Source organism: Lucilia sericata, unplaced genomic scaffold (genome assembly GCF_015586225.1).
Source record: "Lucilia sericata isolate MDLA Ls3-8-SP2 unplaced genomic scaffold, ASM1558622v1 Contig000882F_arrow, whole genome shotgun sequence".
Classification (NCBI taxonomy): Eukaryota; Metazoa; Arthropoda; class Insecta; order Diptera; family Calliphoridae; genus Lucilia; species Lucilia sericata.
In genome coordinates this window covers 12,501-27,350 of record NW_023994872.1, presented here as the reverse complement: position 1 = coordinate 27,350, position 14,850 = coordinate 12,501, and positions in this window count along the sequence as shown.

The following is a 14,850-nucleotide window of genomic DNA, read 5'->3' as shown; positions in this document are numbered from 1 at the left end:
AATTTAAGATTTTCTTTATATGGGAGGGGCCACGCCCACTATAGCTAGTCCGCCCAGAATGTCCCCATATGTTCATGTGGATGTCAAAGTTGTCCATACAAAATGTTCACATAGATGTTAAAGTGCTTCGTGCAAAATTTAAAGATTCCAGCTCCAATAGTTTCCCAAATAAACGATTTTTTGTATTTAATTCATATGGGAGTAACACGCCCCCTTTTGCTATTCCGAAAAATTAAAGGACTCTAGCTGTTATATTTTCTCATAGCTATAGCTAGTCCGCCAATATTGTCTCCATATGTTCATGTGGATGTCAAAGTTGTCCATACAAAATTTGAGGACGCTACCTGTTGCAGTTTCTGAGATATGTGATTTTTAATACTTATTATGTATGTGGGCGTGGCACTTTGCCCACATGAAATTTAAAAAAAAAATTAGCTTATAGTTCCCCCAAATTGTTCACATAGTTGTTAAAGAGCTTCGTGCAAAATTTTAAGATTCCAGCTCCAATAGTTTCCCAAATAAACGATTTTTATACCCTCCACCACCATCAGTGGTGATAGAGGGTATATATAACTTTGTCATTCCGTGTGTAACACCAAGAAATATTCATCTGGCACACAACAAAGTGTATATATTCTTGATCCTTATGAAATGTGTAAAACACGCTTACGTTATAACAAAGCCATAGAAATTCTCGAAATTCACCCAAAACATTCTTTATTATCCGGTACAGTTTGATATTGAAAATCAGTAAAATCGGTTCACGACGTAAAAAGTTAAGAGTAAGAACTTCAGACTACCTCGAAAAAAAAAGTTTTTTTCCCAATTCTTAAGTAATTTTCTCAGAAACTACCAAAGATATTTCGACGAATTTTGTTACACATTATTTTTTTGTGCTAGCGATCAAGTATGTTCAAACTCATAACATTGTAAGGAACCTTCGGTTATTCCGGGTTTGAAGCTGGGGTAGTGCTCAGTCTAGTCTAGTGCCTCGTTTCTGTAACTCTCGCATCGAGAAGTTTCTCGCATGAAACAGTGGAATTGAAGAAAAAACAATGTGAATTGAAACAAAATATCATTTCTCACATGCAAGTGTTTCTGTAAGAAAATTTTGTGAGAACTATCTGTCATTTATGTTTTTTGACTTAAGTTATTGGAAATTTGTGAGTAAAAGTGTTTCTGTAAGAAAATTTTGTGAGAAGTTTCTCACATGAACTGTCAAAAAAACTCACATTTTAAAACGGTGCGGAAAGGAATTTTTTAAGTAAATAAAATTTAATTTAAACATGAATTATATGAAACAATGAAAAAGTAATGTTATATTTATAATTATTTAATATTAAAATAAATATTGTTCACAAATTTTTAGAAAATAGGAGGAATTTCGGATATACAGAAGCAAATGCTAAAAAAGTACGTGGACATAAACTTAGAATTTGCCAAGGGCAAATTTAGTGGGATAATTTTTCGAACAATTTTCATTTAATTTCTATATTTTTTGTTTATTTATTCTTCGTTTATAAATTTGTTCGGCAATTTTTGTTTTCTTCTTTTAATTTTTATGTTTTTGACAGCTGTTTTATTGGAAATTTCCAATAAAAACGTAATTCGTGCAGCCTCTTCTCACTTTAAGTTACAGAAACACTTTTTACTCACAAATCGAGAAACGATGGAATTTTTTGTTTCACACTTCTCGATGTGAGAACTTCTCACTCAAAGTTACAGAAACGGGGTACAGGATTCCTTTACATAAAATTTTAATACACGCTTTCTTTTGTTGGGTTTTATTTTTTTTTTTTTCTTTCAGACTTCTTTATTATACACACTTTATTCTTATAGATTTGCTTTTTTTCTTTTACAAGTATTTTCAATGCTTATATCACTTAACACGAACTTGTCTCGCTGGCCGGGTTGTGAACGTGTGACGCGTGTCGGTGTCCTCCAATCCTGCCCTCTAACTCCTACCTTTGTGAATATCTAGAATGTAAATTCTAGAGATCTTCTCTTGTTCCTAATTCTTCCGAGTGTAAACTTCCAGGAAGAGTTTCTATCGCTTTGCCCTGAGTCAGTGCTTGCCTACGGTTTTCTTCTAGAATGTAATTCTAGAGTTCTTTCTTGACCCTAATTTTCCCGAGTGTAAACTTCCAGGGAAAATATCTATCACCTCTGCCCTAATCTTCCTCTAGCAGATGTAAATCCGATAAAGGTTTTGGTTGTCCACTGATTGTAAACCAGCGACCTAATCTTAGCCTTACCGTGTTTCTTGCTAACCTAGCACTACCCACAGTAATTTTCTTACCGACACACACGTCTTAGCTGTTCACTCGTTACACCGCAAAAGAGAGTGATTGTTCGTTTACATCCTCTTTTAGTCCTCTGTAACTACAACTTCAGTAGTTTTGTAGTGATGCTCCTCTCATTGGTTTGAACCGTTAACAGTTTTTACTGCTTATTCTCCCCATCTGACTGTTCTCTCTCTCTCTCTCTGGCTTCATATCTTCTTGTTCCCTCTTGCTGAATATATTTCTTCTCTCTTGCTGAATTCCTCTCTTGCTGAATTGCTCTCTTCTCTCTGGCTGAATATCCTTCTCGTTCTCTCTGGCTGAATCCCTCTTCTCTCTGGTTGAATCCCTCTCTCTATGTCACTGCTCTGTTACTCTGTTGGGCTGAATTGATCGTTTGATCTGAAAAGAAATAAACACACATTGGCGGATGTAATCCGCCCCCTTTGATGGATGTAATCCATTGCCCACCATGTCAAACACTGATGCAATAGACATTTTATGTATTTATTTAAAAAAAAACTACAATAAAAGAAATTGTGGGGCTCAAAATGGCGACATTTTGGGTCCTTACACCCCCTCCTTTCTTCCCGGTAGACAACGGACTGTTACCTTGCCTGCTGCTGAGACCCGTATTCTATATGACTTACCCCTCACGTCCCGCCGGAAACATACCTTTTTCCTCTTCTCCGCCGCGGCAGAAATCTCCAACATCACTTCCTCCGGAAGTTGCTCTTCATTCCCACCTTCGACGGAAATCTCCGGGGCTACGTTGGGGTAGACTTGTGGTGAAGGAGTTTGTTGGGACGGAGGGGTTTGCTGGGTCATCGCTTGATGGTATGCCTCCTCCAGGCTTCTCAGGCTAATGTCGCCTAAAGAGAGCATATCCTCGTCAAACCCACTAAGGCGGAGCTCGCCACCGTCGGCCAAAAACAGTGGGTCCTGGACCTCCTCCTCTCTCTGTGGGCTGCCGCAGCCGTCCATTATCGCCATCCTCTTGGGAGATACGGGAAACTCTACCAGCGGGTCTGGATCTTCGCCCTCACTATCCGACGCCTCCACCGTCCAGGTAACACATAACGGTGCGATGTACTGATGGTACTTCGGGCGCCGCCGGATGTAGCGGTCTATCCGCGCTTCCATCCAGACCCTCGACTCCCACTCGGGTTGGGATGACGCCGTGGTCTGTGAACAGGACGGCTGCTCATCGGGGTCATAACCACCACACCCCGACTCGGTAAGTAGACTTAACCCAGACCGCATGGTGGCTTGGGACAAGGAAATGTCCCCGTCATATCCGGTCGCCGGATAACTCTCATCATCGGAGATCGTAATAATGTCACCGTCTCTGAGATAATTCTCCATCTAAAATTTAAAAATGTTAGCTACTCCTCACCTCATTGAGAATACACATATACCACTATCTACCACACACGTTACACAACTTGACGATATGGACGGTCGGCCGCGCGGGAATACGGCATCATACTGACATGGAAAGTCATTGGTAAAAGGGTACCACACAAGTTCCCAGCACGAATAATTCGTATTTAATGAGATATTAAATACCTTCCAACAAGAGCTGTTGTTTTTTTTTTTCTTTTGTTTCATTATAATTTTTTTGTTTTTTTTCCCCAAACGATCTTGGGCCCTGTTACTTTTTCCTTCTTTTTTTTTTGTACGCGTAATATTTACCCGTTATTACATTTTTTTATTTATTTACGCACAACCCTAACAACAACATACACAAATTTTTCTTTTTACTTACTGCGCTGCAAATATATATATATTTTTATAAATAACGACTAACAAAACGAATTGACCGGTTAGGTACCCGCACTTGTTGTTCACAATTGCGCTGTTTAAAGTAAACTGTGTGGAGTGTGTGTAGTAAATGTGCGTAAAGGGTATGCGTTGCATTGTTTACTCTCTGCCCACGCATTGATGTTCGATCGAACCATCGAACAATGTTGCCCATTGTAGCGTTTTTTTTTTTCATCTCTTTTCCCATGTACATATTTTCCAGCGATTTTTTTTTAATTTTATTATTTTTTTTAAGGGTTTTATGTTTTTTTTTTGTTTTTTTTATATATATTTTTTTTTAGAACTTCATTGTATTTTTTTTTTTTTTTTTTTTGGGTTCTTTTTATATTTATATATTTCACAATACACATATTTCTTTTAATTTCATTCTCATGACCGTTTATGATTCACTTCATATTACACTTTATTATTTACTTCACTTCACTTGATTCCTTCACGTCATTTATAGCCGACGGACCACTATAAACTTTTAATTCACTCTCGTGAGCCGTTCGGGAGCACTTTTCCCCGTCTTTACGCACTTCAACAATTACGGGCGATATTAATCGGTGAATGCGGTACGGGCCTGCAAACTTCGGGGCGAGTTTGGCGGCAAAACTGTCCGCTGCACTGGACATATGGTGTTCTTTAACCCATACCATTTCTCCTACTTTAGGATTCCATTTTCTTCGGCGCAAATTATAGTAACGCGCTTGGTCTTTAGCTGCTTTAACAAGGTTTGTTCTTACTAAACTGAATATGTGCCTCAGCATTTCAGCTTTTTCCTGTGGGTTTCGGGCTGATGTTCCCGTTCCTGGGGTTACTTCATCGTACAACGCGGCAGGAAGTCTCGGTTCTCTTCCTTGTACCAGAAAAGCGGCGCTATACTGGGTTGTGTCTGACTTAGCCGTGTTTATGGCTAATTGTATTTCTGGGATCACTTCGTCCCATGTTTTCTGATTAGATCCAGCGTACTGTGCAATCATGGTCTTTACGGTGTGATTGACACGTTCTGTGGGATTTTCTTGGGGCGTATACGGGGCAGTCAATTGGTGATGAACACAAATTTCTTTGAGGTATTCTCGGAACATCTTGCTGGTGAACTGGGAGCCATTGTCGGTGATTAACATCTTTGGTACACCGAAATTCGCTAAGATTCTTTCTCTAAAGGCTTTACGTAAGGTTTCTCCTGTGGCACGACGCAATGCTACTAACTCTGACCACTTGGAAAATTTGTCCGTGAAGACTAGCAGCATCGAGTTTCCATGCTTTGACCTTGGTAGAGGGCCTACAAAGTCTGCGCAAACGATAGACCATGGTTCTTCTGCAATGCGTCACAGCATTTGTCCTGCGGGGAGCAGTTGGTTGGGTTTATGCTGTTGACATATTTCACAGTTTCTGACATAAGTAAGGATGTCTCTAAACATTCCGGACCAATAATACTTCTTCGTAACACGCGCCGTGGTTTTTCTTATGCCGAGGTGACCGGCAGTCGAGGCGTTATGGTTTTCTTGCAAGACTCTCTGGCGCTGGTATGTGGGGACACACAGCTTCCAGGGAGCACATTCTTCATCTTCATCGCACGTCGGGAGGTGACGATAATGTTGCCCTTCGAGAATAAGGAAGTCTGGGAACTTCTCTGGCTCTTTGCTTATTTCTTCACATTTTCTTTTCCACCAGTTGCACTCCACTGGCCTGTCTTGAATAGCTTGGCACACGTTTGCTGGGTCACGAGATAGGGCATCTGCCACCACATTAAGTTTTCCGCGGCGGTATTGAATATCAAAACTATACTGTTGGAGCTCTAGGGCCCATCTAGCTATTCTGCCTGAGGGACTCTCAATCGAGTTGAGCCACTTAAGTGCAAAGTGGTCAGTCACTACCGTGAAATGATAGCCTTCTAGATATGGCCGTTATTTCCTGATGGCCCACACTATCGCTAAACACTCCTTCTCGGTCGCTGAATAATTCATTTCGGCAGGGTTTAATCTGCGGCTAGCGTACGATATCACCCTCTCTTGACCTTCAAACTCTTGGGTCAGAACCGCTCCTAAACCGTAATCACACGCATCAGTCTGAAGAGTGAATTTCCTCGAGAAATCGGGGCAAGCTAAAACTGGGGCTTCTGTTAAGAGTTTCTTCAAACGCTCGAATGCTTCCTGTTGCTCTTGGATCCAACGAAAATGCTTACCTTTCTTCAGCAACGAGGTCAGGGGATGTACAATCTGTGAAAAATCGGGGACAAATCTTCTATACCACGAAGCTATTCCGAAACATCTTCGCAGTTCTCTCACATTCCGTGGGGGTTGGAGTTCTTGGATAGCGGCAATCTTCTCGGGATCGGTATTGATTCCGCCTTCATTGACTACGTGGCCTAAATATTTTATTTCCTTCTGGAAAAACTTACCTTTCTCTTGATTTATCTTCAGTCGCGCTTCTCGAAGTCTTCTAAACACCTCTTTCAAGTTGGCCATGTGCTCTTCCAACGAATTTCCCAGCACCACAATGTCGTCCAGGTAGGCAAAAGCGTGGGGTTCCATTTCTGCACCAATTACTCTATCCAACGTTCTCTGAAACGTCGCTGGCGCTGACGTTAACCCAAAAGGCATCACCTTCCACTGGAACAACCTTTCCCAGCCACTGTGAATGCTGTGTATTCTTTGCTGTCTTCTGCCATTGGTATTTGCCAGTACCCATTTTTATGATCTATGCTGCTAATGAACTTTGAATTACGCAGCCGGTCTAGAATGGCGTGAATCTGTGGCAAGGGGTATGCATCGGCCACCGTTTTGGCATTGAGCTGCCTGCAATCAATACACAATCTAAGGGTAACGTTTTTCCTTGGTGCCATGACAATGGGTGCACTGTAGGGACTCTTTGATGGCTCTATACATCCATTTCTCAACAGTTCATCGATTTCTTCATTGATCAGCCTTTGCATTTCGGGATTGCGTTGCGTGTACCTTTGTCGGACCGGTCTGTCATCTTTCAATGTGATTTGGTGTTCAGCCAAATTTGTAGGACCCTTGACATCTTTGAACTTGTCTAACTCACTCTCCAGAAACCGAGAAATTACTTCATCTTCACTAAGTGCTCCTTCGCCTGCCATCACTGCCTGTTCCTCTACTGCCATCATTACCTGTTGGGAAACAGGGCTAAACTTAACTTTCTGGTCACCACACTGCATCTCAAACTCCACAGCTCTCAAGAAATCTAAGCCTAGCAGCACTTCGTCCAGCATGCTTGGCATAACACCCATCTCCATTTCGCAACTTCTGCTGCCTAATCTTACCCTCACTCTGATAACTTCTCTAACTTCTACTGTGGTACCATTCGCTAAGCTGATCCTGCTATCCACGGGAATCATCTGACTCTGTTCTCTTAACTCTTCGGCGACACGCTCGCTTACATAACTCCTCGAGGCGCCTGTATCGATTGTAGCCTCTTTGTGCAGGCTTCCAAGTTGGACCTGGGCCAGCAATCGGGTTTCCGTTTGACGAAAAGCACTTACTGAGGCAAGGTTTGTCTGTTCAGGGCCGCAGCCTCCCCTTGCTGATGGCTCGGTCCTCTGGCGTTTCCCGCATTTCTTCGGCAGCACTCACGGGTCCTCACACCTCTTCTGCCACATTGCCAGCAGAAAAACACACTCTCGTTTTGGCAAAAACGGTAGCCATGTCCTTCTTGCCCGCATCTCCTGCATGCTGTCGTCGGATTAATTGGGATCTCTTCTACCGTGGGTACAATTTGTCGAGCTCTATCATCTCTTCGATGAGCCTGTCGAGAAAGCTTCTTCATGTGTTCCACTGACGGTTATTGTTTCTGAACCACAGCAGCGCCGATTCTTTAAGCAATTCTGGCATTGTCCGGGGTAGCATATTTTTGTCCAGACCGTAGACCTCCGCGAGTTCTTCTACTCGCTCAACAAAAGCAATGGGATCTTTTCCGCCCTCATAGCGAAACGACCATTTCCTGACTATGTCGATCACGGTTGAGTAGTGTGGACTTTGCTGAGGTAGATTCGTTGCTGATTGCGAACTCCGTTCATTGTGTGGTGATGGGCACAACAAGTGGCCTGAGGCTGATTGCTGTCCCATTCTTGTTGCCATATGTGACACCGTTGGCACGTCGGGTTGTGAGTGTTTGACACCGACCGTGTTTGTTTTCTAGCTCCTCTAGCCTGGTGAGAACCTTTTCCCTGTGTTCACCGGATATAAATGTGGCAAACCTCTTCCTCATTTCTTCTACGATACCACTAGCGTCTAGATCGAATTCTTACAGATATTGCACCAATTCATCCTTTCGTAGGGTATATGCCCCGGATGTACGCACCATGATTTCTTGTCTCTACTTTTATTACCTCTTTGTGTGTTGACCAAAAGGGTCCCTGCTCGGCGCCAATGTAAGGAACCTCCGGTTATTCGGTTTGAAGCTGGGGTAGTGCTCAGTCTAGTCCAGGATTCCTTTACATACAATTTTAATACACGCTTTCTTTTGTTGGGTGAACGTGTGACGCGTGTCGGTGTCCCTCCAATCCTGCCCTCTAACTCCTACCTTTGTGAATATCTAGAATGTAAATTCTAGAGATCTTCTCTTGTTCCTAATTCTTCCGAGTGTAAACTTCCAGGAAGAGTTTCTATCGCTTTGCCCTGAGTCAGTGCTTGCCCACGGTTTTCTTCTAGAATGTAATTCTAGAGTTCTTTCTTGACCCTTATTTTCCCGAGTGTAAACTTCCAGGGAAAATATCTATCACCTCTGCCCTAATCTTCCTCTAGCAGATGTAAATCCGATAAAGGTTTTGGTTGTCCACTGATTGTAAACCAGCGACCTAATCTTAGCCTTACTGTGTTTCTTGCTAACCTAGCACTGCCCACAGTAATTTTCTTACCGACACACACGTCTTAGCTGTTCACTCGTTATCTAGAATGTAAATTCTAGAGATCTTCTCTTGTTCCTAATTCTTCCGAGTGTAAACTTCCAGGAAGAGTTTCTATCGCTTTGCCCTGAGTCAGTGCTTGCCCACGGTTTTCTTCTAGAATGTAATTCTAGAGTTCTTTCTTGACCCTTATTTTCCCGAGTGTAAACTTCCAGGGAAAATATCTATCACCTCTGCCCTAATCTTCCTCTAGCAGATGTAAATCCGATAAAGGTTTTGGTTGTCCACTGATTGTAAACCAGCGACCTAATCTTAGCCTTACTGTGTTTCTTGCTAACCTAGCACTGCCCACAGTAATTTTCTTACCGACACACACGTCTTAGCTGTTCACTCGTTACACCGCAAAAGAGAGTGATTGTTCGTTTACATCCTCTTTTATAGTCCTCTGTAACTACAACTTCAGTAGTTTTGTAGTGATGCTCCTCTCATTGGTTTGAACCGTTAACAGTTTTTACTGCTTATTCTCCCCATCTGACTGTTCTCTCTCTCTCTCTGGCTTCATATCTTCTTGTTCCCTCTTGCTGAATATATTTCTTCTCTCTTGCTGAATTCCTCTCTTGCTGAATTGCTCTCTTCTCTCTGGCTGAATATCCTTCTCGTTCTCTCTGGCTAAATTCTCTTTGTCTGGATCCCTCTTCTCTCTGGTTGAATCCCTCTCTCTATGTCACTGCTCTGTTACTCTGTTGGGCTGAATTGATCGTTTTATCTGAAAAGAAATAAACACACATTGGCGGATGTAATCCGCCCCACTTTGATGGATGTAATCCATTGCCCACCATGTCAAACACTGATGCAATAGACATTTTATGTATTTATTTAAAAAAAAACTACAATAAAAGAAATTGTGGGGCTCAAAATGCCGACATTTTGGGTCCTTACACCCCCTCCTTTCTTCCCGGTAGACAACGGACTGTTACCTTGCCTGCTGCTGAGACCCGTATTCTATATGACTTACCCCTCACGTCCCGCCGGAAACATACCTTTTTCCTCTTCTCCGCCGCGGCAGAAATCTCCAACATCACTTCCTCCGGAAGTTGCTCTTCATTCCCACCTTCGACGGAAATCTCCGGGGCTACGTTGGGGTAGACTTGTGGTGAAGGAGTTTGTTGGGACGGAGGGGTTTGCTGGGTCATCGCTTGATGGTATGCCTCCTCCAGGCTTCTCAGGCTAATGTCGCCTAAAGAGAGCATATCCTCGTCAAACCCACTAAGGCGGAGCTCGTCACCGTCGGCCAAAAACAGTGGGTCCTGGACCTCCTCCCCTCTCTGTGGGCTGCCGCAGCCGTCCATTATCGCCATCCTCTTGGGAGATACGGGAAACTCTACCAGCGGGTCTGGATCTTCGCCCTCACTATCCGACGCCTCCACCGTCCAGGTAACACCTAACTGTGCGATGTACTGACGGTACTTCGGGCGCCGCCGGATGTAGCAGTCTATCCGCGCTTCCATCCAGACCCTCGACTCCCACTCGGGTTGGGATGACACCGTGGTCTGTGAACAGGCAATATTACAACTATTAAAACTTTCGGTAATTTCCATGCTCGAGGAAAACATGAGTTGTTAAGCATATTATTAAATAATGTACAATATTCAAGGATCAATTCTTCTGGGATATTCTTCAATATTAAATTAGGAATAGTATCAATACCTGCCGATAATTTGTTTTTCAAATTTTTAAAAATATAAAATACTAGCTATACCCAGTGTGCTTTGCTACCCTAAAAACAGTATAAATAAAAACCGCACTTTATGATTTTTAAAGATTCTAGTTCTGTTAGTTTCCCAGTTATACGAATTTTGATAGTCCACAATAGGGGTATGGTACCTCCCATGTTCACATGAATGTGAAAATTCTTTGTGCAAAATTGTAGGATTCTAGATTCAAATATTCACATGTGGGAGTTGTTAGCGCAAAATTGTAGGATTTTAGCACTAATAGTTTCTCAGATATTTAATTCATATGAAAGGTTCCAAGAACCCAAAATGAATGTCCACACATTTTACTTCCAAATGTTCACTTTTATGTTAATTTTAAGATTCTACCTCTAATAGTTTCTAGATAAACGAATTTTTGTATTTAATTCATATGGGAAGTGCTACTTCTAGTGCTACTGCTAGTCCGCCAATTTATTACCCAAATGTTAAAATGAATGTCAAAGTTCTTCGTGCAAAATTTGAGGATTCTAGATCTAATAGTTTCCCAGATAAACGAATTTTTTATTTAATTCATATGGGAGTACCACGCCCCCTATTGCTATTCCGCTAATTTTTTGTCCTAAGTATTCATGTTGATACTAAAGTGGCTCCGAAAAATTAGATGACTCTAGCTCTTATATTTTCTCAGATATACTAATTTAAGATTTTCTTTATATGGGAGGGGCCACGCCCACTATAGCTAGTCCGCCCATAATGTCCCCATATGTTCATGTGGATGTCAAAGTTGTCCATACAAAATGTTCACATAGATGTTAAAGTGCTTCGTGCTAAATTTAAAGATTCCAGCTCCAATAGTTTCCCAAATAAACGATTTTTTGTATTTAATTCATATGGGAGTAACACGCCCCCTTTTGCTATTCCGAAAAATTAGAGGACTCTAGCTGTTATATTTTCTCAGATATACTAATTTAAGATTTTCTTTATATGGGAGTACCACGCCCCCTTTTGCTATTCCGAAAAATTAGAGGACTCTAGCTGTTATATTTTCTCAGATATACTAATTTAAGATTTTCTTTATATGTGAGGGGCCACGCCCACATATTGTCTCCATATGTTCATGTGGATGTCAAAGTTGTCCATACAAAATTTGAGGACGCTAGCTGTTGCAATTTCTGAGATATGTGATTTTTAATACTTATTATGTATGTGGGCGTGGCACTTTGCCCACATGAAATTTAAAAAAAAAATTAGCTTATAGTTCCCCCAAATTGTTCACATAGTTGTTAAAGAGCTTCGTGCAAAATTTTAAGATTCCAGCTCCAATAGTTTCCCAAATAAACGATTTTTATACCCTCCACCACCATCAGTGGTGATAGAGGATATATATAACTTTGTCATTCCGTGTGTAACACCAAGAAATATTCATCTGGCACCCAACAAAGTGTATATATTCTTGATCCTTATGAAATGTGTAAAACACGCTTACGTTATAACAAAGCCATAGAAATTCTCGAAATTCACCCAAAACATTCTTTATTATCCGGTACAGTTTGATATTGAAAATCAGTAAAATCGGTTCACGACGTAAAAAGTTAAGAGTAAAAACTTCAGACTACCTCAAAAAAAAGAAAGTTTTTTTCCCAATTCTTAAGTAATTTTCTCAGAAACTACCAAAGATATTTCGACGAATTTTGTTACACATTATTTTTTTGTGCTAGCGATCAAGTATGTTCAAGCTCATAACACTGTAAGGAACCTCCGGTTATTCCGGGTTTGAAGCTGGGGTAGTGCTCAGTCTAGTCCAGGATTCCTTTACATAAAATTTTAATACACGCTTTCTTTTGTTGGGTTTTCTTTTTTTTTTTTTTTTCTTTCAGACTTCTTTATTATACACACTTTATTCTTATAGATTTGCTTTTTTTTCTTTTACAAGTATTTTCAATGCTTATATCTTTTAACACGAACTTGTCTCGCTGGCCGGGTTGTGAACGTGTGACGCGTGTCGGTGTCCTCCAATCCTGCCCTCTAACTCCTACCTTTGTGAATATCTAGAATGTAAATTCTAGAGATCTTCTCTTGTTCCTAATTCTTCCGAGTGTAAACTTCCAGGAAGAGTTTCTATCGCTTTGCCCTGAGTCAGTGCTTGCCTACGGTTTTCTTCTAGAATGTAATTCTAGAGTTCTTTCTTGACCCTAATTTTCCCGAGTGTAAACTTCCAGGGAAAATATCTATCACCTCTGCCCTAATCTTTCTCTAGCAGATGTAAATCCGATAAAGGTTTTGGTTGTCCACGGATTGTAAACCAGCGACCTAATCTTAGCCTTACTGTGTTTCTTGCTAACCTAGCACTGCCCACTGTAATTTTCTTACCGACACACACGTCTTAGCTGTTCACTCGTTACACCGCAAAAGAGAGTGATTGTTCGTTTACATCCTCTTTTATAGTCCTTTGTAACTACAACTTCAGTAGTTTTGTAGTGATGCTCCTCTCATTGGTTTGAACCGTTAACAGTTTTTACTGCTTATTCTCCCCATCTGACTGTTCTCTCTCTCTCTGGCTTGATATCTTCTTGTTCCCTCTTGCTGAATATATTTCTTCTCTCTTGCTGAGTTCCTCTCTTGCTGAATTGCTCTCTTTTCTCTGGCTGAATATCCTTGTCGTTCTCTCTGGCTGAATTCTCTTTGGCTGAATCCCTCTTCTCTCTGGTTGAATCCCTCTCTCTATGTCACTGCTCTGTTACTCTGTTGGGCTGAATTGATCGTTTTATCTGAAAAGAAATAAACACACATTGGCGGACGTAATCCGCTCCCCTTTGATGGATGTAATCCATTGCCCACCAAGTCAAACACTGATGCAATAGACATTTTATGTATTTATTTAAAAAAAAACTACAATAAAAGAAATTGTGGGGCTCAAAATGGCGACATTTTGGGTCCTTACAACATTTGATCCAATATTTCCCATGGCCCCCATACAAAGGTGTATATTCTCAAATATATCGGTATCAACACAAAATTTTGTACATAAAAATATAACATGAATAGAAATCATACTACTAACGTAGATCTCAGTCGGTCATAGCTCCCATATAAGGTCCACCTCCAAATATCACCTAAACGCACATATTTCATTGATAAATAAAGCTTTTGTGATAAAATTCGAGATGAATATGTTTTCTGTACATACAAATCATTGTACCAAATTTCTTTTCGGATCGGTCCATTATTAGTCGTAGATCCCATATAAGGCCCACTTCCGAAAATCACTTAAACGCACATATTTCATGTCAAATAAAGGTATGTATCTTGATAAAATTCGACACAAATATGTTTCGTCTATATATGAACTACTCTACGAAATTTTTTTCGGATAGGACCATAATTGCTCATAAACGCATATGTTTCATTGATAAATAAAGCTATCGGTATAAAGTTCAACTTGAATATGTTTTGTGTACATATAAATCATAATACCAATTATTCCCCGGCTCGGTTCATTATTGGTCATAACTCCCATATAAAGCCTTCTTCCGAAAAGCGTTTAAACTCACATATTTCATTGATAAAATTCGACACAAATATGTTTTGTGTACATACGAAATTTTTCTGGAGAGGATCGTAATTGGTCACAGCTCCTATATAAAGTCCACTTCCGAAAATCACTTAAACGCACTTATTTTATTAATTAATAAATCTATTGGAGTAATATTCCACTTGAATTTCTTTTTTTGCATATAAATCATTATAAGAAATTTTTTCTTGATCGGTCCATAATTGGTCACAACTCCCATATAAGAATCATTTCCGGAAATTACTTAAACGCACATTGAAATCAAAGTCATCGGGATAAAATTCGACATAAATGTGTATTTTGTAAATATAAATCGTTATACGGAATTTTAATCCTGAAAACCACTTAATACCACTTAGTTCATTATTAAATGATTATATCCAGATAAAATTCGACATGAGTATGTTTATGTATAGATAAATCATTATATTAAAATGTTTGCAACTGGCTTATTAATATACAATTTAATGAATCTAATCAAAATTAGTTCCAAATATGCATAAATGTTAGTACCCTCACTACGGAATTAAAAATGTTGTCAAGTTAACTAAAAATTAGATAGTTAAATGAGTTTTAATAAAAAGTAGCTTGCTGGTGGAGGGTATT